General features: G+C 46.4%; 1 protein-coding gene across 1 annotated transcript in view; it reads right to left on the bottom strand.

Moving 5' to 3' along the window:
• The window catches only part of RNF217 (ring finger protein 217), a 92,730-nt gene that overhangs the window by 45,459 nt on the left and 20,945 nt on the right, over nt 1–26,326 (bottom strand). The window lies entirely within an intron of this gene.

The following is a 26,326-nucleotide window of genomic DNA, read 5'->3' as shown; positions in this document are numbered from 1 at the left end:
TTCCTCATTTTACATCTTACTAAGATATGCAATACAAGCAGGCTAAGGTAGTATTTTTGATTTCATACAGAAAGGATAAAAACGTACCCAAAGAGAGAGCCCAGTTTTTACCAGGGAAAATAGATTACACTTGCTCCAGAAACCTCTGGCTGCCTTTGCTAGCTCAATGCTCTTATGTGTGCTTCTTACTAGAAGTTGGCATGGGGAAAGCAAATTCTATCTGCTCCTTGAAGAGTAAAGAATAAGCTGTTGCCTTCTTATTCTACATCACTCTCAATCAAATGGAAGATAGCCATGATGGTCAGTAACACAACTGCTTGCTCTGGGTATCCCTAAACCAATGACTGGCTGTGACGTTATGAGTGTAATATAATATTTCATTGGAAGGTGACAGGGCCAGAAAGAGTTAATTAACTCAGACTGACCTGACCCATGGCTGGGAAGGAAGACTGGCTAGGAAGATAGGTAAATGAATAGAGCTTTGAAACGCAAGTCTGCATTGTTAGAGATCTCAAGGGTAGATGTTTGCTCAGGTCTTGTGATGTAAGCAAACAAGTCTTGTCTATTGCTATAACTTTAATTCAAAGATCAAAAAAGGAATATTAACATTTGTGATGATACTTGAGTGAAATAGTATTATTGTCTATGTGTCTCTTTGAAGGTTGTGGTAACCTGTATCTGAACTGTTTAATGGATTAAATTACCCTGTGCTAATTGCCAGGATGTTTGGAAGGAGAGTTAAGCCTATTGTTTTCTCAGGCCAAAAGGCTGCTGGAAATGTATAAGAACCCTGGGACATGATCCTACTTCATCTCAGATCTGCTTTGGGTTTCAAGAAGGGGGAAACCTTAAGCCACAAGGATTGAAATCCCCAGTCATTGACTGGAGCCACCCTGAATATGGACATTGGACTATAACCTATGGTCTATTTCTAAAAGGACTTTTGGCAACTACAAGCTCACCTCTGCTATGTATCTGGACCTCAAGAATTGAATTCAAGTCTGTATGTATATTGATCTTTTAATCAACACACTCTCTTTTCTCTTTTTTAATAAATTTTAGTTTAGCTCATAAGAATTGGCTATAGCGTGTATTTTGGGTAAGATCTAAGGGTACGTCTTCACTTACATCCGGGTCCGGATGTAAGCAATCGATTTTCTGAGTTCGATTTATCGCGTCTGGTTAAGACGCGATAAATCGATCCCGGATCGATCCCGGAAGTGCCCCGGATCGATCCCGGAAGTGCTCGCCTTCGACGCTGGTACTCCAGCTCGGCGAGCGGAGTACGCAGCATCGACGGGGGAGCCATCCTGCCGCGTCTGGACCGCTGTAACTTCGGACTAAGGTACTTCGAATTCAGCTACGTTATTAACGTAGCTGAATTTGCGTACCTTAGTCCGAAGTGGGGGGGTTAGTGTAGACCTGGCCTTAGTTATAATTGAACCTGGGTATGTGGCTGATCCTTTGGAATTGGAAGAACCTTTTCTTTTATATGATGAGATAAGATTCTCAGTAATCATCATCATATCGGACGTGTGTGTCTGGACGGAGGCCTGAGGCTGGGTACTTTAAGGGAACTGCGTGGTTTGGACTTCTAAGTAACAGTGAGGTACTACAGAAGCTGTTTTGTGCTGGCTTGGTAAATCTAAGTATTGGAATATCCACCAGCGTTCGGGGTTTGTCTGCCCGTTTTGTTTGCAGTTCACCTTAATTGAGTGACCTCAGCAGGCTCCCACGGGCAGCACCGTCACACTGGCAGAAGCTGGGACTGGAGGACGGGATGGATCATTTGATAATTGCCCTCTTCTGTTCACTCCCTCTGAAGCATCTGGCACTGGCCACTGTCAGAAGACAGGATGCTGGGCTAGATGGACCACTGGTTTGACCCACTATGGCCATTCTTATCTTCTTAAATACAAATACTTGTTTTAAACAGAGAGTGCTTATAGTAGATATAAATATATTTCATAGATAAAAATTCTACACACCACTTACATCATGCATTAACTGATTATGCAGTGCATAGAGTCTTGTGCAGACAACTCCACAGTGGGGAGAATTTCACTCATACTGGAAGAATAAGAGTACTATCACTACAAAAGGTAGCAAGAGCTGCAAGGAATGGAAAGGCAGTACTTTTAAATCTAGAAAGGTTAAAGTTTTGAAGCCACTTCTTCTGTTTGGAGGTTTACCATATAATGGTGCTGCATCTCAGTATGCAACCTACTCTACTCTCATAAACTGAGTATATAAATGCACATTTTATGTACAGGAATTTCTATGGTATTCAATTACTGCAGTACCCTAGAACCACACAAACAGTGAATTAAATCTCACAATTCCCCATTTTACAGAGGAAAAAGGCAGAGAGGTTAAAGCCACAATTTTCAAAGAAGGGGACCTAGTGTTAAGCACCAAAATGGCCTCATTTTCCACTCACTTAGACATATCAGTTTCAAAATCACAGCCTGAATGATTTGCCAAAGGTGACCACATAGGACTATCTAAAAATGACACCTTCTTACTGAGAAAGTTTGCTGTGTATTCTGAGACTCATGTGCTAACTTCACTGACTAAAATAACCATTTACTGCCTTTTGCTACTATTAGGACTGCAGACAGACATGGAAAAGAGAGCAGGATTACATCTAGACTCTCCCATTAGGGGAATAATTTAATTCCTACCACAGGGCCAAATTCTGTCCTCTGATATACGTGGTGGAACGGTAGTCATGACTGGAGTACAGGTATGGAAGGGTATGTGCTGTTTAGGAATGACCGGAAGAAAGGTAAAGGTGGGGGAGTGGCATTGTATGTCAATAATGAGGTTAAATGTAAAGAAATAATAAGTGATGGAATGGATAAGACGGAGTCTGTCTGGGCAATAATTACACTGGGTAAAAGAACTACTAGAGCCTCCCCTGAGATACTGCTTGGGGTGTGCTATAGACCGCCGGGATCTAGCCTGGATGCGGACAGAGAACTATTTAATGTTTTTAGGGAAGTAAAAACTAATAAGAACTGTGTAATCATGGGGGACTTTAACTTCCCAGATATAGACTGGGGTACAAATGCTAGTAACAATAATAGGGCTCAGATGTTCCTAGACGTGCTAGCAGATGAATTCCTTCATCAAGTAGTAACTGAACCGATGAGGGGGGATGCAATTCTAGATTTGGTGCTGGTGAGTAGTGAGGACCTCGTTGAGGAAATGGTTGTAGGGGACAACCTTGGCTCGAGTGACCATGAGCTAATTCGGTTTAAACTAAATGGAAGGATTAACAGAAATAAAACTGACTAAGGTTTATGATTTCAAAAAGGCCAACTTTAATAAATTAAGGCAACTACTTAGGGAAGTGCATTGGCCTAACATACTTAGGGATCTAAAGGCAGATGACGCCTGGGATTATTTCAAGTTGAAGTTGCACGAGCTGTCCGAGGCCTGTATCCCGAGAAAGGGAAAACGGATAGTAGGCAGGAGCTGGATGAGTGGGCATCTCAAAGGGGCGATTAAGAAAAAACAGAAAGCGTACAAAGAATGGAAGAGGGGAGGGATCAGCAAGGAAACCTACCTTATTGAGGTCAGAGCATGTAGGGATGCAGTGAGAAAGGCCAAAAGCCGTGTAGAGTTGGACCTTGCGAGGGGAATTAAATCCAATAGTAAGAGGTTTTATAGCCATATAAATAGGAAGAAAACAAAGAAAGAGGAAGTGGGACCGCTGAAGAATGGAGATGGAGTGGAGATTAAGGATAATCTAGGCATGGCACAATATCTAAATGAATATTTTGCATCGGTCTTTAATAAGGCTAATGAAGGGCTTAGGAATAGAGTGAGCAGGACAGAGGGGAATAAAGGAGGGGGGATTGACATTACAGCATCAGAGGTGGAAGCCAAACTTGACCAGCTAAACGGGACTAAATCGGGCGGACCGGATGATCTTCATCCTAGAATATTGAAAGAACTGGCGCGAGAAATTGCAAGCCCTTTAACGATAATTTTTAATGAATCTGTAAACTCGGGGGTGGTACCGTTGGACTGGAAAATAGCTAATGTGGTTCCTATTTTCAAGAAGGGGAAAAAAAGTGACCCGGGTAACTACAGGCCTGTTAGTTTAACATCTGTAGTATGCAAAGTCTTGGAAAAAATTTTGAAGGAGAAAGTAGTTAAGGACCTTGAGGCGAATGGCAATTGGGACAAATTACAACATGGATTTACGAAAGGCAGATCGTGCCAAACCAACCTGATCTCCTTCTTTGAGAAAGTAACAGACCTTCTAGATAAAGGAAATGCGGTGGATCTAATATACCTCGATTTTAGTAAAGCGTTTGATACTGTGCCGCATGAGGAATTATTGGTTAAATTGGAAAAAATGGGGATCGATATGAAAATCCAGAGGTGGATAAAGAACTGGTTAAAGGGTAGACTGCAGCAGGTAGTACTGATAGGTGAACTGTCAGGTTGGAGGGAGGTCACCAGTGGGGTTCCTCAAGGTTCGGTTTTGGGTCCGATTTTATTTAATCTATTTATTACTGACCTCGGAACCGAATGTAGGAGTGGGCTGATAAAGTTTGCGGATGACACAAAGTTGGGAGGTATTGCCAATTCGGAGGAGGATCGGGATATTCTGCAGGGAGACTTGGATGACCTTGTAAATTGGAGTAATAGTAATAGGATGAGATTTAATAGTGAGAAGTGTAAGGTGATGCATTTAGGGATGACTAACAAGAATTTTAGTTATAAGCTGGGGACGCATAGGTTGGAAGTGACGGAGGAGGAGAAGGACCTCGGAGTCCTGGTTGATCGCAGGATGACTATGAGTCAGCAATGTGACGTGGCTGTGAAAAAAGCTAATGCGATCTTGGGATGCGTTAGGCGAGGTATTTCTAGTAGGGACAAGGAGGTGCTGCTTCCGTTATACAAGGCGCTGGTGAGACCTCATTTGGAGTACTGTGTGCAGTTCTGGTCTCCTATGTTTAAAAAGGACGAACTCAAACTGGAACGGGTACAGAGAAGGGCCACTAGGATGATCCGAGGAATGGAAAAACCTTTCCTATGAAAGGAGACTCGAGGAGCTCGGTTTGTTTAGCCTAACCAAAAGAAGGCTGAGGGGGGGATATGATTGCTCTCTTTAAATATATCAGAGGGATAAATACCAGGGAGGGAGAGGAATTATTTCAGCTCAGTACTAATGTGGACACGAGAACAAATGGATATAAACTGGCCGTGGGGAAGTTTAGGCTTGAAATTAGACGAAGGTTTCTAACCGTCAGAGGGGTGAAATTTTGGAACAGCCTTCCGAGGGAAACGGTGGGGGCGAAAGACCTCCCTGGCTTCAAGATTAGGCTAGATAAGTTCATGGAGGGAATGGTTTGATGGGATAACGTGATTTTAGTCAATTAGGCAATAACGTGCCATCGCTGGTAAAATGAGGCTCCGGCTGGAGATTCTTGCCTGTATGCTCGGGGTTCTACTGATCGCCATATTTGGGGTCGGGAAGGAATTTTCCTCCAGGGTAGATTGGCAGAGGCCCTGGAGGTTTTTCGCCTTCCTCCACAGCATAGGGCAGGGGTCGCAAGCTGGAGGATTCTCTGCGACTTGAAGTCTTTAAATCACGATCTGGAGACTTCAAAAGCTGAGTTAAGGGAAAGTGGGTGGGTCAGCTTTTGTGGCCTGCATCATGCGGGAGGTCAGACTAGATGACCACAATGGTCCCTTCTGACCTTAAAGTCTATGAGTCTATGAGTCTACGTGCATAAGCCATTTAAGGTGTTACTGAGGAAGAAGTACTGTGGGATTGCACAAATGCAAGTGAAGGGAAAATTCTGGCCTGCAGAACTTTTAATACTGTTGAATATGGAGCTGGACACAATAAGTTACCTTTAATTTTTTCTTATTTTTTCTAGTGTCCCTCATGAACAAAACCCCTCTTAAATTGTGAAACCTCTGCTCACTATAAGATTGATAATCCAAAACTAAAAGATTGAAAAAAATGCCTTTATTTTCCATTATATATTTCCCACTATTGCCAACCTCAGGAGATCAAAAAATCATTAGTCAGACCTCCAGAAACATGAGGTTTTATTTTCTTTTAAAGATTATATATTGTGCTTTTTTGGTCTGTCTTTTGATTTTTTAATTCCCCCTGTCCATCGTGGGTGAGAGAGAGAAAAAGAAATGTGACTTTGGCCCCATTGAAAGAGTTCTCACCTGCACATCTGCCTGTCCCCCACCCAGCAGATAATTCATTCCCCCCCCCCCCCAGCTCCCCTTCCCCCCGTCAGCTCAGTCCACCAAGCTGCCCCCAGTTCTGCACTCACTCATACAGCCTCACCTCTGCTCCTCCTGAGGTTCCTCACCCCTCACTGCCATGGCTTCCAGACTGGGGGGGGGGGGGGGGGGCGGGGCGAAGGGTACTCCACAGGGTCTTCACTCCCCTCCCCCACCCCGCTCCTGGCCAGATGTTGCAGAGTAGGCAGGGGCAGAGGAACCATCCTGTCCCAATGGCTCACAGAAGGGGAGGGTACAGAGCCATCTCCACTCTCTCCTCCTATGAGAATGGCTTTGGGTTGCTATGGGATTGGCGGGGCGGGGAGAGACACAGTTCTGTCTGCAGCAGCTCTGGTTAGTTATTCTGCCCCAAGAGGCAGGGCAAGTGGGGCAGACAGCCAATTTGCAGGCTCAAATTCACTACATGGGCACAAATCACAACCAAAATCACATCACTCCCCCAGAATTGTGAGAGTTAGCACCACTAAAATTTCTTATATAACTTTTAGATTTATTTGGGTAGCTCTCAAAGGCCTCAGGATCCCACCACACCAGGTACTGCACTAACACTATCCAAGTAGAAACAGGTGATAAACCAGAGGAGAAAGACAGAAGACAATGGTACTATAAGAGATGGTACAATTATTTAAATTGTGTATGTGCAACTTGTGATTCAACAGTAGAAACAGTGATTTTTATAGAATTTAGCCTCTGTCTTCACAAACAAGGTCAGCTCCCAGACTGCTGGACTGGGCAGCACAGTATGGGGAGGAGGTGACCAGCCCTCCATGGAGAAAGAAGTGGTTCGGGACTATTTAGAAAAACTGGATGAGCACAAATCCATGGGGCCGGATGCGCTGCATCCGAGGGTGCTAAAGGAGTTGGCGGATGTGATTGCGGAGCCATTGGCCATCATCTTTGAAAACTCATGGCGATCGGGGGAGGTCCCGGATGACTGGAAAAAGGCTAATGTAGTGCCCATCTTTAAAAAAGGGAAGGAGGAGGATCCGGGGAACTACAGGCCAGTCAGCCTCACCTCAGTCCCTGGAAAAATCATGGAGCAGGTCCTCAAGGAATCAATTATGAAACACTTAGAGTTGAGGAAAGTGATCAGGAACAGTCAGCATGGATTCACCAAGGGGAAGTCGTGCCTGACTAACCTAATTGCCTTCTATGAGGAGATAACTGGCTCTGTGGATGAGGGGAAAGTAGTGGATGTGTTATTCCTTGACTTTAGCAAAGCTTTTGATACAGTCTCCCACAGTATTCTTGCCGCCAAGTTAAAGAAGTATGGGCTGGATGAATGGACTGTAAGGTGGATAGAAAGCTGGCTAGATCGTCGGGCTCAACGGGTAGTGATCAATGGCTCCATGTCTAGTTGGCAGCCGGTATCAAGCGGAGTGCCCCAAGGGTCGGTCCTGGGGCCGGTTTTGTTTAATATCTTTATTAATGATCTGGAGGACGGTGTGGACTGCACTCTCAGCAAGTTTGCAGATGACACTAAACTGGGAGGCGTGGTAGATACGCTGGAGGGTAGGGATCAGATACAGAGGGACCTAGACAAATTGGAGGATTGGGCCAAAAGAAACCTGATGAGGTTCAACAAGGACAAGTGCAGAGTCCTGCACTTAGGACGGAAGAATCCTATGCACTGCTACAGACTAGGGACCGAATGGCTAGGTAGAAGTTCTGCAGAAAAGGACCTAGGGGTCACAGTGGACGAGAAGCTGGATATGAGTCAACAGTGTGCTCTTGTTGCCAAGAAGGCTAATGGCATTTTGGGCTGTATAAGTAGGGGCATTGCCAGCAGATCGAGGGACGTGATCGTTCCCCTTTATGCGACGTTGGTGAGGCCTCATCTGGAGTACTGTGTCCAGTTTTGGGCCCCACACTACAAGAAGGATGTGGAAATATTGGAAAGAGTCCAGCGGAGGGCAACAAAAATGATTAGGGGTCTGGAGCACATGACTTATGAGGAACGGCTGAGGGAACTGGGATTGTTTAGTCTCCAGAAGAGAAGAATGAGGGGGGATTTGATAGCTGCTTTCAACTACCTGAGGGGGGGTTCCAAAGAGGATGGAGCTCGGCTGTTCTCAGTGGTGGCAGATGAGAGAACAAGGAGCAATGGTCTCAAGTTGCAGTGGGGGAGGTCTAGGTTGGATATTAGGAAACACTATTTCACTAGGAGGGTGGTGAAGCACTGGAATGCTTTACCTAGGGAGGTGGTGTAATCTCCTTCCTTGGAGGTTTTTAAGGCCCGGCTTGACAAAGCCCTGGCTGGGATGATTTAGTTGGGAATTGGTCCTGCTTTGAGCAGGGGGTTGGACTAGATGACCTCCTGAGGTCCCTTCCAACCCTGATATTCTATGATTCTATGATACAATTCCCCCCCACCACACATACTTGTACCTAAAATACTTGCCCATCTCCCATTTCTTTATAAACTATATTCCTTTGTTACGTTTATTTTCACTTTTCCTTTATTCATTCTTTTCTATAGTAGATACATTAAGTTCCTTTCCCAATCTCTGCACCAGATTGCTTTTTCCTACCAACAATATCTTACGAGAGTCATCATGCTCCTTCCTCTCAAGAGGAAAATCTGTCCCAAGAAAATATGGGGAATGCATTCCTGGCAGAGTTTCAGGAACTGAAGATTTCTCCACACACAAGCTTGCACTGCAGTAACTAAATCAGTTCTAATTTAGATCTTATTTTAAAATGTGTTCTATTTTGCTTTTGTATGTAAAAATTCAGTGTATGCTAAATCAGAACAGGACACTTATTCTTACCTAAGAGCATCCACAGAGACTTTCCCTAACACCCCTCTCCTCCCCCCAGAAAATATCAACTAGAACAGGTTTAATTACTGCAATGCAAGTTTGTATGTAGATCGACCTTGAGAGGGTTCAAGTCATGCTGCTGCATCTCTATGAGCAAAGTCTCTCATTTCCCCTCCCAAGCTCAGACTATGTCTCTGGAAGGAATTCCAGCCCCATGTGATCCTGGAGTTGGGTGAAATAACCTAAGCCAAGTGCCTTTCTCACTCCAGGCCTCCAGGGGTGGCATGCAGCTTTATAAGTATGTAAATATGCACTATTCATTGTCCTCAGACACTTCTTTGTTGATAAAAAATAAAAAGGCATAAATCACACAAAAATCCTGTTGAGGCACTTGGAGAACAGGATTCTTGAACATTTTAGTATAGTCTGCTTACAGCAAGGAGTGGGGAGGCAAGTAAAGAAGAAAGTGCTACATATACACCTATAATGCAAACACCTCTGATACAAAAGTTTGACCTTTTGGACCTAACAGCATGTTTTAAATATTTTATAATGCACATTTAAGTGCACTCATCAGTTTAAATTCCCAAACCTCATCTAGTTTTTATACCTTTATTTATAGCTTGAAATTTAAAATGTTAACCCAACATGCCTTACCTACCACTGGTTATAGCTCCCAAAAGAAAGAGTTGCCAGTACAGAGTTCAGTAGGACCAAAGAAGGCACTGTTAGTACACAGGGTACTGCAGCTTGAGACCAAGTCTAAGAGTGGGAGAATCATGACTCCAGCTGGTAAAGAGAGTTGTGCAGGTTTTATGGCCCATTATAACAATTTGCAACACATCCTGCTACCTACTAACCCTCCACTGTCCTATGACTGCAAGGATGTTAACGGTCCACTTCCTTTTAAGTGGTCTCCTACAACATTGTGCTTGATCTGTCCCACCTTGTATTTAGCCTGGACACTCTGGTTACCTTCTCTAGACTTGACAAAAAGCTCTGTGAAGCTCATAAGCTTGTCCCTTCCACCAACAGAAGCTGGACCCATCGTGTCTCCTTCATACCCTGGGACCAACAAAGCTACAACACTGCATACAAATGTATTGCTGGCATTGATGATCTTCTCTTCACCTTTCTGCCTCGGTTTTTCTTTCGATTTGAGTCACAAAGCCATGATAAAGCAAGAAAAGGGGAATGGGTGCACTGATAATTTTATAAATTACTTTTCAGAATTTAATTTTTTAAAATGTTTGTGTGTATATATAGATCAAACTGCTGATGTGTAGGTTGTGGTTCATATTCTACATGCACAAAATTCAGACAGTTCAGTTATGATTTCCACAGAATCCCTAAACTGGACCCCTAAAAAGTGCGTGCTACAGAACTTGGCACTGATGCATCACAGGATTCAAGGTGGCTTGAATACTTGAGAATTTAGCTCCAGTAAGCTTCAGAACACTTAGGCCTGGTCTACACTAGGAGGTTATGTCGAATTTAGCAGCGTTAAATCGAATTAACCTTGCACCCGTCCACACAACGAAGCTATTTAGTTCGACATAGAGGTCTCTTAAATTCGATTTCTGTACTCCTCCCCGACGAGGGGAGTAGCGCTAAATTCGACATGGCCATGTCGAATTAGGGTAGGTGTGGATGGAATTCGACGCTAATAGCTCCGGGAGCTATCCCACAGTGCACCACTCTGTTGACGCTCTGGACAGCAGTCCGAGCTCGGATGCTCTGACCAGCCACACAGGAAATGCCCCGGGAAAATTTGAATTCCTTTTCCTGCCTGGCCAGTTTGAATCTCATGTCCTGTTTGGACATCGTGGCGAGCTCAGCAGCACTGGCAACGATGCAGAGTTCTCCAGCAGAGGTGACCATGCAATCTCAGAATAGAAAGAGGGCCCCAGCATGGACTGATTGGGAAGTCTTGGATCTGATCGCTGTGTGGGGTGATGAGTCCGTGCTTTCGGAGCTGCGATCGAAAAGACGGAATGCAAAGATCTACGAGAAGATCTCAAAAGCCATGACAGAGAGAGGATACAGCCGGGATGCAACGCAGTGCCACGTGAAAATCAAGGAGCTGAGACAAGGGTACCAGAAGACCAAAGAGGCAAACGGACGCTCCGGATCCCAGCCCCAGACATGCCGTTTCTACGAGGCACTGCATTCCATTCTAGGTGCGGCCGCCACCACTACCCCACCACTGACCGTGGACTCTGAGGATGGGATATTGTCGACGGCCGCTTCCTCGGAGATGTTAGCGGACGGGGAAGATGAGGAAGGAGATGAGGAGGACGAGGCAGTCGACAGCGCTTACAACGCTGATTTCCCCGACAGCCAGGATCTCTTCATCACCCTCACAGCGATCCCCTACCAACCGTCCCCAGGCGTTAACCCGGACCCAAAATCAGGGGAAGGATCAGTCGGTAAGTGTATTAAACATTTATTTTGAACAGAACAGGAATATTAACAATGGGTTTTTCATGATTAGTTTGCCCTAGGCGCTTAACGTTTAAGTCCTTGGCAGTGCAACTACTGCAAAAGAATCTAACAATGTCCGGTTTATCATGATTAGTTTGCCCTAGGCGCTCTACTTTTTAGTCCTTGCCAGTGCAGCTACTGGAAAATAAGGTCTATATGTCCGGGGATAGAGCTGAAATCCTCATGGGACATCTCCACAAAGCTCTCCTAGAGGTAATTGGAAAGCCTTTGCATGAGATTCCTGGGGAGAGCGACCTTATTGTGTCCTCCGTGGTAGGAAACTTTTCCGCGCCAGGCTACCATCAAGTACTCTGGGATCATTGCCTTGCAGAGCATGGCGGCATACGGCCCTGGTTTTTGCTGGCTTTCAAGCAGCATGCATTCTTTCTCTGTCTCAGAAATCCTCAGCAGAGTGATGTCGCTCATGGTGACCTGCTTAGAATTAGGGGAATGTTACTATTGGGACTGATTGCCTGTTCCTTTACAGAACTGTAACTGGCGGTTTACAGCCACGCGGTGGAGGCGGGAGAGGGGCAGCAAACAGAGATCTTTCCCGGGGAAAGCCGCGAGGGGGTGGGACAGGGGCAGAGTTCATGCTTGCCGGATTGCCGGCAGCAGGAACTGGCCAACTCTAGGAGCATTGCTTTGAACGTGAAAGGAGGGCACTGCTATAATTTAAGTTTTAAGCAGCCAAAAGTCTATGGCTTACCATGTCAGCCTGCTACCCGAATTCCGCTGTCCTGCCCCGCTTGTCTGATCTCCACTGCAAGACCCCAGGCACTGAATGCGAAGGCCAAAAATTCGACCTTGTCCTGAGTGCGCATGTGATAGGTGCTGTGCATGGTCTTGTTCACAGAGAAAGACTATGTTCATTGTTCACAAAGAATTAGCTTTTTGAGGAATTCACTTCCTTTTCCCCATCCCACAGCTGCGACTGTCTCCCGACCTACCCTGGCATCCCCCTCCCAGAGGCTGGCGCAGATTAGGTGGAGAAAGAAAAGGACACGGGACGACATGTTCTCAGAACTTATGGGCTGCTCCTGAGCCGAGGCGGCCCAGCAGACCCAGTGGAGGGAGAACATGTCGCAATACCATCAATCACACATTGAACGGGAGGAGAGGTGGCGGCAGGAAGACCAGCAGGCGACTCAAACGCTGCTTAGACTAATGAGGGAGCAAACGGACATGCTCCGGCGCCTTGTGGATGTTCTGCAGGACCGGAGGCAGGAGGACAGAGCCCCGCTGCAGTCTATCTCTAACCGCCCTCCCCCTCCACAAAGTCCCATACCCCCCTCACCCAAAGTCCCAAGAAAGAGGGGCGGCAGGGGCCGTGAAAACTGTCACTCCACCCCTGCAGACTGCTCAAGTACCAGACGGCTCTCATTCCCAAAGTTTTGATAAGTCCTTTCCTTCACTCCAAAAGCACCTCACCCAAGCCCCCGTCCCAGTGTCATCCCCTAACTGTGTAGTTGCTAATAAAAAATACGTTTCTGTTAATTACTCTTTCCGTCATGTTCTTTTAGAGGAGAGTGTGTTTGAAGGGGGGGAAGGGGGTTGGTAATTGGAGAGGACAGTCACCTTTACCAGGGTACAGACACGGGGGCAGGTTCAGCAGAAGATCACACACACATTGCAGTCACTAGGCACCCTGGTCAGTCTGGGAGGTGGTTTTTCATGTTCTGTGGGGAGGGCGGGGGGCTATGTGACTTTGTGGCGGGGGAGGGCCATTACAGATCTTATGCAGCGGTCCTTAGCCTGGATCACAGAGCCACGCAGCAGGGGATCTGTAACCGTCCTCCCCCGCCACAAAGTCACATAGCCCCCACACACAGAGTCCCAAAAAGTAATAAAGAAAACGGTGTTCATTAACAAAGTTCCATTTATTTTATTTTTAAACGTGTGTTGGAAGGGGGGGGGAACGGGGTATGTAACTGGAGAGGATAGTCAACATTAACTGGGTAAAGAAACGGGGGCAGGTTCAGCTTCTCTTTAAACAAACTTAATAGTCACAGGTTACCCTGCTCACTCAGGAACCTAGCTTTCAAAGCCTCCCGGATGCACAGCGCGTCCCGCTGTGCTCTTCTAATCACACGGCTGTCTGGCTGGGCGTAACCAGCAGCCAGGCTATTTGCCTCAACCTCCCACCCCGCCATAAAGGTCTCCCCCTTGCTCTCACAGAGATTGTGGAGCACACAGCAAGCTGTAATAACAATGGGGACAGTGGTTTCGCTGAGATCAGAGCGAGTCAGTAAGCTTCTCCATCTCCCCTTGAGACGTCCAAAAGCACACTCCACCACCATTCTGCACTTGCTCAGCCAGTAGTTGAAGAGTTCTTTTTCACTGTCCAGGGCTCCTGTATAGGGCTTCATGAGCCAGGGCATTAGCGGGTAGGCTGGGTCCCTGAGGATCACTATAGGCCTCTCCACATCCCCAACAGTTATTTTGTGGTCCGGGAAGTAAATACCTTCCTGCAGCCGTCTAAACAGACCAGAGTTCCTGAAAACACGAGCGTCATGAACCTTGCCCGGCCATCTGACGTTGATGTTTGTAAAACGTCCCCTATGGTCCACCAGTGCTTGCAGCACCATTGAAAAGTAGCCTTTTCGGTTAATGTACTGGCTGGCCTGGTGGTCCGGTCCCAGGATAGGGATGTGAGTTCCATCTATAGCCCCACCGCAGTTTGGGAATCCCATCGCGGCGAAGCCATCTATGATCACCTGCACGTTTCCAAGGGTCACTACCTTTGAGAGCAGTACCTCAACGATTGCGTTGGCTACTTGCATCACAGCAACCCCCACGGTAGATTTGCCCACACCAAAGTGGTTCACAACTGACCGGTAGCTGTCTGGCGTTGCAAGCTTCCAGAGGGCTATGGCCACTCGCTTCTGGACAGTCAGGGCTGCTCGCATCCGGGTGTCCTTGCGCTTCAGGGCAGGGGACAGCAACTCACAAAGTTCCAGGCAAGTTCCCTTCCGCATCCGAAAGTTTCGCAGCCACTGTGATTCATCCCAGACCTGCAGCACTATGCGGTCCCACCAGTCCGTGCTTGTTTCCCGGGCCCAGAATCGCCGTTCCACAGCATCAACATGACCCATTGCCACCATGATGTTCACGGCGCGGGGTCCCGTGCTTTGTGAGAGGTCTGTGCCCCTCTCAGACTTAATGTCCTCACTGTGCTGCCGTAGCCTCCTCGCCCGATTTCTCAGCATCTGCCTCTGGAAAAGCTGGATGATAATGTGCGAGGTGTTGACAATGGCCATAACTGCAGCAATGGTTGCAGCAGGCTCCATGCTCGCAGTGCTGTGGCGTCCGCGCTGTCACTCACCAGAAAAGTGCGCGCACTGATTTCCCGCCGGCGCTTTCAGGGAGGGAGGGCGGGAGTGACGGTTGGATGACGACAGTTACCCAAAACCACCCTCGACACATTTTTTGCCCCAGCAGGCATTGGGGGCTCGACCCAGAATTCCAATGGGCAGCGGGGACTGCGGGAACAGTGGGATAGCTGCCCACAATGCACCGCTTCCAATGTCGACGCTTGCCCCGTTAGTGTGGACCCACAAAGTCGAATTACTGTCCTTAGTGTGGATACACACGTTCAACTTTGTAATATCGGTTCCACAAATTCGATTTAAGTAAAATCGAACTACTCTCGTAGTGTAGACATACCCTTACAGCTTGGAACTGAAATTGACAAGCTCCAGAGAAGGGTAGTAGAGAAACAATTTAGGAGAAGCATGGAGAGAGCTCTAAAACATACAAGTTTGCAGGGAGGGGGGTTTCAAATCTCAGAGTGACTCTTTTCCACAGACTCTGTCAAATCCAAGTCCAAAACTACCACCAAAGCGGATATGTTCTTCACACTCCATTTAGAAATCTTTGACTAGTTACAGGATCAACTCAGTCTTCTTGAAGGTTAGCCAGAATCAGGTCCCTGTTTAAATCTGAAAATGATAATCTCTTCATTTACAGGGCACTGTAACCTAGTTCAATTCTTTTTATACTATTTAATTTCCAAAGGCAGCATTCATAAATTGTTAGCATACTTTTGCTGCCTAGCACGATGGGATCCTCCTGCTCCAAGACTGGGATTCTTAGGTGCTGCGGTAATACAAATAAACACATCACAACCATATATCATTAAAAATAGTGTAAATAATAAAGGCAGATTGTAACAGAATTCTGTTACAAACATAAGAAACTACATGCTAATAATGCTCAAAGCAACGTGTATCCCACGCTGCCCTTGTTATCAACTAGAATATTAAAATGGTTCAACTTTAAACATTTGAATCAATTTAATTTAGGCCAGACAAACAAGACCTACTGCCCCTCTATAATACACCATTTAGAAATCTTCACAACTCCAGTGCAGTTCTGTAGCTCAAAACTGTCAATTTTAGCAGTCCACATATGAAACTGCGCTTACTGGTCATAAAACTATGTTTCTCCCTTTGGCCAGGGAAGAAGTTATCAGCTGAGGAGTCTGAGTTGATAGTTCTTATATTTAAATGTTTAGGGGCAAGTGGCATGACATTCCTATTACATGGCTCTTAACTCTGGAATTTACTTCCTCTTTTTGATCTAACATAAGCTAAATTTAACCCTCAAAGTATGGTTCAAGCTTAGGCTTTTACCTGCGATAACGTGGTGGGGCAGGGTGTTGATTCTGAATGTGCTCCTTATTGCGACAGTTATGCAATGGGGGAATATCTTTGGCTGCATAAAACATGAAATTTATGGTCTTTAAAAATGCAATTTTCTGAGTAAAGTAACTGTTAAAAGAATAGGGGTTTTGGTGTGCATCGTCTCAGTGAACTGCTCTGTTAAAAAGCCACCACTTTGTTTCATCTGTAAACTGCCGCCCTTGTGAACTCAGCCTGGAATCTCGGAACTCAGGCTGTCTTCTTTCTGGTTCACACATAGTTGCCAGGAATAATAAAGATTCTCCAGGTCAAATTCCACTCTCAGTTGCACATATGCAACCCCACTATCTTTGTATTGGGTTGCACAGGTATAAATGGGGGCAGAATGTGTTCTTGATGTTGAAAATTAATAAATCTATTGGTGAATAAGAATATAATACAGCAAACTCTCAGCACTTCAGACTCGTCACAGACAACAGGACTAAATAGTAGTCTTTTTCAACTATTACATTTCGTAACTGTTCTTCGAGATGTGCTGATGTTCATTCCGTTGTAGGTGTGTGTGTGCTCGGCACATGCACCGATCCCGGAAGTTTTCCCCTCAGTGGTATCCGTGGGGGACTGGCTCTGGCACCCTCTGGAGTGGCGCATATATGTGCCGGTATAAGGGGTGCCACCGGCTTCGCCCTCCCTCAGTTCCTTCTTGCCAGAACTCCAACAGAGGGGAAGGAGGGTGGGTCACGGAATAGACATGAGCAACACATCTCGAAGAACAACAGTTACGAAAGGTAACCATCTTTTCTTCTTTGACTGCTTGCTCGTGTCCATTCCATTGTAGTGACTCCCAACCAGTATCATCGGAGGCAGGTGGTAGTTCATGGACGTGTCGATTGCAACACAGCTTTGCCAAATACAGTGTCATCTCTGGCTTGCTGGGTGATGGCGTAATGCATCGTGAACGTGTGTACCGAAGACCACGTCACGACCCTGCAGATGTCCTGGATAGGAACATGCACCAGGAGGGCTGCCAAAGATGCCTGAGCCATAGTCGAGTGACCCTTCTCTATCGGTGGAGGCACAGCCTGTGCCAACTCATAACAAGTGCGGATGCAGGTGGTGATCCAATTCGAAATCCTCTGAGAGGACACCAGAAGGCACTTCATCCTGTCAGTTGTCGCGATAAAGAGCTGGGTCAATCTGCGGAAGAGCTTGGTGCTCTCCAGGTAGAAAGCCAGAATGCGCCTGACATCTACAGTGTGCAGCCGCCTCTCCTCATTGGTCATGGGAGGCTTTGGACAGAACACCGGGAGGAAGATATCCTGGTTGATATGGAAGTGTGACACCACCTTTGGCAGGAAGGCCGGATGGGGCCGCAGCTAGACCTTGTCCTTGTAGAATACTGTGTATATGGGGGTTCCAAAGTGAGGGCTTTAAACTCAGAGACACGTCTTGCTGAGGTAATAGCTACAAGGAATGAAACCTTCCACAACAAGTGGGAAAGGGAACAAGAAGTCACAGTCTCAAAGAGTGGACTCATGAGCCTGGAGAGGACCAGGTTGAGGTCCCATTGAGGAACCTGGTCCCAGATCGGCAGAAAGAGGCTTCCAAGGCCTTTCAGGAACCTGATCAACACCTCATGCGCGAACACCAATATACACTGGATGCGAGGATGGAAGGCCGATATGGCTGCCAGGTGCACCTTGACTGAAGAAGTGAGAGATCTTGGTGCTTTAAGTGAAGCAGGTAATCCGGATGGACTGCAGAGATGACTGGGTCGATCAGATATTCCGCTCCGACGCCCAGCAGGAGAAACACTTCCACTTTGACAGGCAAGTTGCTCTGGCTTTCTGCTCGCCAAGAGAACCTGCTGTACCTGACTAGAGCAAGCTTGTTCCTCTGGATTCAGCCATGCAGCATCCAAGCTGTGAGGTGGAGAGAGGCAAGGTTCAGGTGCAGGAATCGACCGTGATCCTGCAAGAGTAGGTCTGGGCGGCTAGGAAGTGTCCACAGCGCTGGTACGGCCAGGTCCATGAACATGCCGAACCAATGCTGGTGAAGCCATGCTGGGGTGATCATGATGACCTGTCCCTTGTCTCTCTTGAATTTTGAGAGGACTTTTCTGATGAGCAGAATTGGTGGGAAGGTGTACATCAGGTCTCCTGACCACGACAGGAGAAAGGCATCAGACAGTGAGCCTCTGCTGAAGCCTTGAAAGAACAAAACGGATGCATTTTCCATTCTGTCTGGTGGTGAACAGGTCCACTAGGGGAACTCCCCACTTCTGGAAGAGCATTTTGACTTGTGGTGAGAGAAGAACCACCTGCTTAGACGATCCACCAGTGTGTTCTGGACGCCGGGGAGGTGCAAGGCTTCCAGGTGGATTGCATGCTGAATGCAGAAGTCCCACAGACAGAAGGCCTCCTGGCACAGAGCCGACGATCAAGCTGTTGACATAGAACATGGAGGCCGTGTTGTCTGTCAACACCTGCATCACCCAGCCGGACAGTTGGGGAAGGAAGACACCGCAAGCCAGACGGATGGCTCTGAGCTCCCTGATGTTTATATGCAACACAAGTGCCTTTCGAGACCATAACCCTGGAGTCTGCAGTGTACCAAGAAGTGCTCCCCAACCAAGGTCAGACACATCCGAAATCAGGGAGACCGTGGGTCATGGGCTCTCGAATGGCACACCTTCCAACACCAGGATGGAGTTGGACCACCACTGCAAAGAGGAAAGTGCCTGCAGAGGGATCGTGATGACCTTGTCTAGGTGATGTCTGGCCGGGGAGTAGACCAACGCCAGCCACATCTAGAAGGGACGCAGCCTGAGTCTCGCATGGTGGACAACGTGCATACATGCTGCCATGTACCCCAGACCCAGGCCGTAGTGAGCAGATGAGCAGTGATGCTGGCAATCAGATCTGACATTGCTCTGAACCTGGCCTCTGGCAGAAATTCTCTGGCTTGGGCAGTGTCAAGTACCACTCCAATAAACTCTATCCATTGGACTGGAATCAACGTTGATTTTTGTTTGTTTATCAACAGGCCCAGAGCTTGACAAGTGGCTTGCAAAGTCTCGACACTGTGCTGGACCTGGACCGGCCCTTGAAGAACCAGTTGTCTAGGTATGGATAAATCTGGATACCCTGACATCTGAGGTAGGCTGCCACCACCAACATGCATTTCATAAACACCCTTGACGCCGTTGCTAGACCAAAAGGGAACACTGCATTGGTAGTAGGCAGTCACAGTTATGAAACGTAGGAACTGTCTGTGTCCGTGAAATATCGATGTGTGAAAGTAAGTGTCTTTCAGGTTGAGTGTGACATACCAGTCTCTTGGATCCAGGGAAGGAATGATGCAGGCCAAGAAGACCATGTGGAACTTCAACTTCTTTAGATACTTGTTGAGGCTCTGCTGGTCAAGGAAGGGGCGTAGACCCCCCTGAGCTTAGGGGATCAAAAAAATAGCAGAAGTAAAACCCTTTCTCCCTTAAGTGCAGAGGGACTTCCTCCACGGCTCCCACCTGCAGAAGGCCCTGCACCTCCTGAGCGAGCAGATGCTCATGAGAAGGGTCTCTGAAGAGGGACAGGGAAGGAGGGTGGGGACAGAAATAAACTGGAGGGTATATCCCCCAGCTACTGTGTTGAGGACCCACTGGTCCGATGTTATAGAGGTCCAGGCAGGGAAGAAGGGGGACAAATGGTTGGAAAATAACAGGGGTGCTGGATCCAGGACACAGGCTTGAGAAAGCCTCGAGCATACCCTCAAAATGCCTGCTTGTTACCCGGTTGGTAACGGGTAGGGCTCGAGTGAGCTGAGGGTGCCGGCTGATGGCCCTGCCAGCGCTTATAGCCCTTGCCGTTCTTGCGGAAGGGCTCTAATCGAATGTGTGTGGCTGCTGTGGTTTAAACTGCTTTCTTGCCGGTCCCGGCATGTAAAGGGCCAGATAGCCCTAGAATCTTTCAGGCCATGTAATTTACTGTCTGTCTGTCCCAAAAACAGTGCCAGGCCATCGGAGGTCCCGGATGGATTGTTGAACCTCCATCAATAGGCCCGATGACTGCAACCAGGATGCACACCTCACAGAAATGACCGAAGCCATGATCCAGGCTGCAGAATCTGCCACATCTGAGGCCGCTTGGAGGGCTGTCCTGGGCACAGCTCTGCCCTCACAGAGGATAGCCAGGAATTCCTTCCTGGGCTCCTCTGGTAGTGAATCCGCAAACTTGGCCACGGACTGCCAAATATTAAAATCGTAACAGCCAAGTAAGGCCTGATGATTGGCCACTCTCAGCTGGAGGCTGGACATAGAAAAAAAATTTTCTACCAAAGATACCGAGCCTCTTGTTCTTAGGTGTCGATCCAGGTTGGCCCTGTCTATCGCACTCATTGGCTGCCGACACAACCAGTGAGCTTGGGCAGGGTGGGTATAAAGATACTCATACCCCTTAGTGGGGACGCAGTGTTTTCTTTCCGCCCGCTTGGAGATGAGGGCAGGGAGGAGGGTGTCTGCCACAGAACCTTAGTAATTTTCACCACTTCCTTGTGCACCGGCAATGCCACCTTGTAGGCACTTAGCACATCAAACAGGAGTCCGAGGGCTCTGCCAGTTCCTCGGCTTCCAGTCCCAGGTTTGAGGCACCCCCTTCAAAAGCTCCTGATGGGCTCTTGCATCATCCTTGGGAACCATGTGAGAGGGCCTTGCTATCGCCTCACCGGGCGAAGATGAGGAGGAGGCAGGTATAGGTAGGTCTGCAAACTCCACTACTTCTGCCAGGAGAGCCTCTGCCGAGGCTGGCTGACCATGGGGAGCCTGCTCTGACACCGCATCCGAGTTACGGGTCGGGCACGAGACTGTCGCTGGCCGTCTTTTAGAGGCCCCCAGACCGACCTATGTCCTGCAACAGGGTGGAAACCCCCAGGGGTTCCATAGTTGCCAGGGGGCTGGCCACTGGCTCTGGGGCCATGATGCCACTGACGGCCCAGAGGGGAATGCCGATGCCTTTGGTGGGTGGCCTTGGCCTGTGGGCAGGTTCTCCTCCTCGCAGTCTGAGCCCGAGGAGGGAGAAACTTGTCTGGGGTACCAAGAGAGTACTGAGGCCGCCTGTCTCCCCCAATCCTGTCAGCTCTGGCCGCAGACCTCGATTGAGGACTTGTACGGGGGCGATGGCTCTCGGTGCTGGCGTTTGGCAGATCGGCAACAATACCCAAGCAATCGACGCCTCACACTTAGAGTGCGGTGCTGCTCCATAGATCGGGAGTGGGAGCAAAAAGACCGATGTCTCGGAGACCACTGACGTGCCCGCGGTGAGCTGTACCAGCAATCTGGTGACGGGCCTTTGGGGACTGGCATCTCGACTCTCCCGCACCAGGGCTCTGGGGACTGGTGCTGCATCTCTGCGGGTCTGTGCCAGACTGCTGACAATCCACGCCTAGAGCCTGAGGAATACTGCCTAAAGTCTGGGGACCGAAGCCAGGAACTCTGGCAGGTAAGCCGACCCGTGTCCGGGGGCTGGTGGCAGTGTTCAGACGAGCGCTGGCCGGGCACCGCCTGCTGCAAGGAGCGGTGCCGCACTGATGGAGACCACTGGAAGGGTCCCAAGGCAGGCTTACCTCTCGAACAGGGCACCTCAGTGGCTGGCATGGGCGACACCAGAAGCGACAGTATATTGGCAATGACCCATCCACTCCCAGTCTTTATTTAAGCCATTGGCCAAACCGGACAGTCTCTATGCAAAAGAATAAATGGACACAAATCAGATGCCAAGAATTATAACATTCAGAAACCAGTTGGAGAACACTTCAACCTCCCTGGTCACTTGATTACAGACCTCAGTCGCAATTCAACAAAAAAAACAGACTCCAAGGAGAAACTGTAGAATTGCAATTAATTTGCAAACCTGACACCATTAAATTAGGCTTGAATAAAGACTGGGAGTGGATGGGTCATTACACTAGGTAAAATCTACTTCCCCATGCTAATTTTTCCCCCTACTGTTACTCACGCCTTCTTGTCAATTGTTGGAAATGGGCCATCCTGATTATCACTACAAAAGTTTTTTTTCTCCTGCTGATAATAGCCCACCTTAACTGATTACTCTCGTTATAGTTAGTATGGCAACACCCATTTTTTCAGTGTGTGTGTGTGTGGGGGGGGGTGTATATATACCTTCCTACTGTATTTTCCACTGCATGCATCCGCTGAAATGGGTTTTAGCTCACGAAAGCTTATGCTCAAATACATTTGTTAGTCTCTAAGGTGCCACAAGTACTCCTCGTTCTTTTTGCTGATACAGACTAACACGGCTACCGCTCTGAAACCTGAAAGAAACAAAGATTCCCTCAGGGCTCCATAGGATCAGATTATATGAAGGGGCCTGAATAGTCTCTGGCACACAAATTAAATTCTGCAGCAAAATCCTGATTTCTGCGATATAGGGCTAATTCTGAATCAGAATGAAATTTCTGCAGTAGATTCAGATAAATTCAAGATTTTATTAATGAGTTTAATTTAATATGAAAATAAAAACAAACAACAAAATCATGGATTTTTTCCCCATATGCGCTGCCTCCAGATTTTCATTGTTTAGTATACTGCAAGATTTTGAATTAATGCATAAAACCTGCAGGTTTCTGTCAAGATGGGGCTTTTGGCAACTTGGAAGGGGCAATAGATGGCTTGGGTTTTTTTACACCATGAGGATAGTTAAGATTTTTGGTACTTGGGAAAGTATGCATCTCCTCCTTCTGTTCCCCTTGTGAGCAGAGACCACACGCGCCTGATTTTTTTCCAGGGGAGATGAAGGAAAACCATGGGAAGTGGGCAAGGTTTTTGACTCCTTTCCTTGCCCCAGCAATCCAGGTCAACAGCCAGATGTCCTGTTGTGGCCCCCCTATTTCTCCACCACTACAGCTAACAAGTGATGGATAAAAAACATTAGCTGGACAGTCTGCAATACTACCAGCAGTGAAATAAGTTAACAAGACCTTTAAAATTGCATGAGTGAATTTCAGACCAATATCTTATTAGGGTGAACAGGAGCAAGTCATACTACTCTAAAAGCTTTCCTTTCATGCTGTCTGCACAGTAAAGCACACTACATCAATTCACATTTAGGTAGTTATCTTCACAACCATAAAGAGCTAAAATCAATGTTAAAAGAATAAATAAAATTAGATGTGGCAGCCAAATCCTGCTTCTAGGTGACATTCTATAGCCAATTCCATAACAGGGAGGAAATCATGGGACCCTGAAAATAAATATATATCACACACACAAATGTATATATACATATATACATACACCCACACCCACACAAAGTCTACTTCTGGGTCACTCAATTAGTAAATGACAAACATTACAAAGCCACAAGATTACTTTTTAAACCCACAAGTCATTCCCTGCCAAACAACATTAAAATGCTCTTAAATTTTCCCTTGGTGCTGCTTATGGAATCATTTAGATTTAATGGAACATTTTATTAAAACAAAATTGATCCTTTGTTGTATTCTGGTGCATAGTGTACCCTAATTATAAATCTGTTTTTAATAATAAAATCTCTGAAGTCTACTTTCCACCTCCACTGAAATCCATTTTATAGAAGTGTACTAAACATGCAAGTGTGCTAAATACTACCACAGACAGTTGGAGAAAGTATGTGCTGTATAATTCTACTCTAACTGGGGAACAAAATAGTCCTACTCTTATAAGTCAATTGGAAACTCACAGACTTTCACATATATATTATATATAGCTTTTGTTTCAAGTTTTGCACATTGAACTATGGGATACATGAGGAAAAACGTAATCTAATTTTAAAAGATTATGCCTATAATAGCTACACCACTTCAGCTAGCTTCCAGTCATATCACTTGCTTTGTACATTGAAGCCCAAATCCTGCAAACAAACAGTTACATCAATGCTTACCTTTACACATGAGAACAGTTCCACTTGTCATTCGCAGGATTGGGGCCTTAGTCAAAAAGCAGGTCACCAAACATGGATATCATTCTTAGTAATTTTTGTTAACTGCTACGTGTACTCCTTAAAATCAGGACAGATTTGTCCTTTTTGTACTTTTTTTGGATAATAAAGTCTTAGATAATGCTCTAATGTGTGTGGGGGGGAGAGCGGGGAGATGCTTTTAAAAAGTTACATACCACATGAGTTAAAGGCAACAGATTTTCTAGGATTCTACCCCATATAAGAGTATAAGGGCTTCCCCCAATCACTACACACTGCATTCACTTACATTAAGTGTGTAAAAATAAATAATATTCTAGAGATGCTGGGCCAGATTCTCTGGTCCAGCAGAACTGAACTTTAAGCAATCTTTACACTCTCTTCTTCCTTGGACCAGCCAGCTGCATAAGTTACAGCATTCTCCAAAAGTTGACTCTTGTGTCCAGGAGCTAATGGTCCCATTCCAGAAGCTAAGGATCAGCCTGACATGTGTTTGCGCCCAGGGGAAGGGAACGGAGGAGCTGACATCATCACCTGCACTGGAGAGGATGTAGCAAAGGCACTGCTACAGCAGACCTACACCCTGTGGTGATTCCCTTACATAGGTAGAATCTTTAGGTAGTCAGTGAAGATGGCCTTCTGGCTGCTCAAGACAAGCAGAGGAGACTACTTTGTGAGACATGGCATACTACATAATCTATTACTATTACTCACACACACACACACACACACACACCCCTACACCTTGTTAGAATGCTAAAGTTACAAAGTCAAGCACTCAAAAATTACGGAATGCCAGAATTAACATTGCTTGTGCAGACTTAATTTAGCTCCCTTGTGTGTACACATAATGATGCAGTCTCTAATTATATCATCACATTTTTCCACAGGATCCCTGCCTCATTCAGTGCTCACGATGGACCTGTTTTGGGGATCACTCAGGGCTGTGTAATAAGAGAGACTTTTGTCTGTAGGATCCCTGCCTCATTTGCTGCACAATTGGGAAGATGTGCAATGAATGAGGCAGGCAACTCCAAGAAGAGAAAGAACAGTCTCATGGTCATGGCACCTGAAGGCTGCCCTGGAAGATTGAGAACTCTGAAGTAGAAACAGGAATAGAATCCATGTGATGCTAATCAATTCACTTAAACCAAGTATTTCACAGGTGGTCACTGACTAAATGTTCCTCATTTTATGGATGCTCAACTTGAGCACTCACAGCTGCAACTGAAGTAACTTGGAGCTGTGCTATATGATGCTAAGTATTCTGAAAAAACAGATCAGACCCTGGGATATCTCAAATTGGACACTCAAAATTAGCAGACAGTTTTGACCTCTCTCTTCTTTGGTTCCCCCATCTACACATCTGGAAAACCACCACCTCAGAGTAATGTTGTGAAAATAAATTCATGAATGTTCATATTCATAACATATGTTCATAGTGATTAGTGCCATGGAATAGAGGAAGTCAATTCTGTCTTCAGAGCTGAGTTTGAATAGAATGCAGTAAATAAGGCATGGGGCCACACAGTGAACAATAACGATAAAAATACCAACTAGTGGCTTGTTCAGTGAGCACCATCCATCCATCTTGTAAACTGAATGAGGCAGCAGTTATGTGGAGAAAATGTGATCATGTAATTAAAGACTTATCATAATGTATACACACAAGTGGGATGAATCAGGGTTGTTAGGCAATCTCAATTCTGGCATTTCCTAACTTTTCATGCTTCACTTTGCAATCTTAATGTTATTTTAACAGTTTTCCACATGTAAGACCCTTGTTTTTAAAAAAAAAAAAAAAAAAAAATGAAACCCAAAAATGTCATCACATGAAGAAATACTGACTCCCACACGCTTCATCGGCAGAGCTGTAACTTTTACATCCACAGCACAAAACTCTGCCACTTGAGCTAACGGAGTAACTAGAAACAGCAGTAAGTTGTCATCCTCTATGTGGACCAGCCATTAGAGGAGGCTGGAGACAGTAGAAGAATGGTGAGACTGGACTGAAATTTAATGTGGATAAATGTAAAGTAATGCACATTGGAAAAAATAACCCCAATTATACATACAATATGATGGGGGCTAATTTAGCTACAAATAATCAGAAAAGAGATCTTGGAGTCATCGTGGATAGCTCTCTGAAGACGTCCACGCAGTGTGCAGTGGCAGTCAAAAA

The sequence above is a fragment of the Emys orbicularis genome, chromosome 3 (genome assembly GCF_028017835.1).
Source record: "Emys orbicularis isolate rEmyOrb1 chromosome 3, rEmyOrb1.hap1, whole genome shotgun sequence".
Taxonomy (NCBI): Eukaryota; Metazoa; Chordata; order Testudines; family Emydidae; genus Emys; species Emys orbicularis.
This window is presented reverse-complemented; position numbering and strand designations above follow the sequence as displayed.